The sequence below is a fragment of the Pygoscelis adeliae genome, unplaced genomic scaffold, assembly GCF_000699105.1.
Source record: "Pygoscelis adeliae isolate BGI_AS28 unplaced genomic scaffold, ASM69910v1 Scaffold101, whole genome shotgun sequence".
Classification (NCBI taxonomy): domain Eukaryota; kingdom Metazoa; phylum Chordata; class Aves; order Sphenisciformes; family Spheniscidae; genus Pygoscelis; species Pygoscelis adeliae.
The window spans coordinates 8,486,230-8,487,719 of NW_008824238.1; positions in this window are offsets into that span (position 1 = coordinate 8,486,230).

Genomic DNA, 1,490 nt, shown 5'->3' on the forward strand with positions numbered 1-1,490 from the left:
CACCTGGGCCGGCTGGGGAAAGGGCGGTTTCCTCATGGGACGGACGCTGGGAGCGGATCCTGCCTCTTCTTTCCTGCCCGCTACCTGTCCCTCTTGGCTTACGGGCAGGGACATCAAAGCAGCTTTCCCACTCGGTTGTGCTGGGTGGGGGTTGGTCCTTGTCGTCGTCAAGCCTTCTGCCGGGGTGGGGGGAGACGGGAACCACCGTGTCAAATGCCACGGCTCTAGGAGCTGGGGGATCGAGGGAGACCTGCCTCACGGAAAGCCCCCGCGCTGGCAGCCCGGCTTTTCCTCTGCTGTTACTGCTTGCTTTGGAAGGAGGTCTAAGAAAAGGCTCTGAAAGGTATTTTTATGTAAAAAGCAAGAAAGAGGCAAGCTTCTCAGTTAAAAAAAAAAAAAAAAAAAAAGTCCTTTCAGTTTTCATTCTTCCCCCCCCTTTAAAAAAAAAGGAAAAAAAAAACAAACCCATATGAATAAGGGGGAATTACTGAGCTTCAGCCTTGCTTAGTAAGTAAGCAAGTTTCTTCTGTCTTCACAGTTTCAATCTTTGCTTTTCCTCAGTTTCTTATAAATGTAATACTGCCAAGGAGGATTCTCCGAGCCTTGGTTTCTCTGGCTGCGTGAGTTTTAGTATTGGGATGTTTTTTGCTGTGTCCTCAGTTGTTTTGATGCACTGATGTGGGGATATTATGTATTGGCTAAAATACATAATGTACATTGTATTATGTACTGGCTAAAAAAGCAACCTTTTTATTCTGAGTTGTTAAGTTATATTTGTTAGGGTATTTTTATCCCCAGACACATCCAGTTCGAAATATGTGTCCTGCCTTCTTCCCTCCCCCCCCATTCCCCGGTTTATAAGCTCACTTGGAACAATGGCCAGAGCTTAAAAAAAAAAAAAAAAAAAAAGTTGGTTTTGTTGTGAGAGCCTCTACAGTATGCCTCAGTGTGAAAAACTGTTTTTCACTGTGCGTAACAAATGCACATGCAGTTGTGTGCATGACAAAAGGGCTGTGCAGCTGTATAAAGAGTACTGTAGCTTCATACCACTTCTCACAGCCTGTAAAACTTGCAATAAAGTGATGTCTTTTCTAACTAATAATTAGGTTATGAGCTGCCATTAATTAGTTATTTATGTGTGAGAACTACTTCTGTTGTGGACCATTGTGCTCATATTTCTATATGAAAAAGATGAAGACTAGGGTACAACTTTCTTAAACACACTGAAACAACAAATCAAATATAACAATGTATTTTAAATGTTATTTAATACACGAAAAGTTTGAAAAAATGACAGCAAGAAAGGGGTAGGTTTTTATAAGCAGCAAAGACTATACATAAATGTGTCACTGTAAGCAAAAAGGGAATTTAGTGGAGAAACATCAGATTTGAAGTATACATGTAAGATCGGGGGTACAAGTAGTATAACATTTTCCTTTTTGTTTTTAAGGCATTTTATAAAACTACTTACAAGAGCACGTGGAATACAC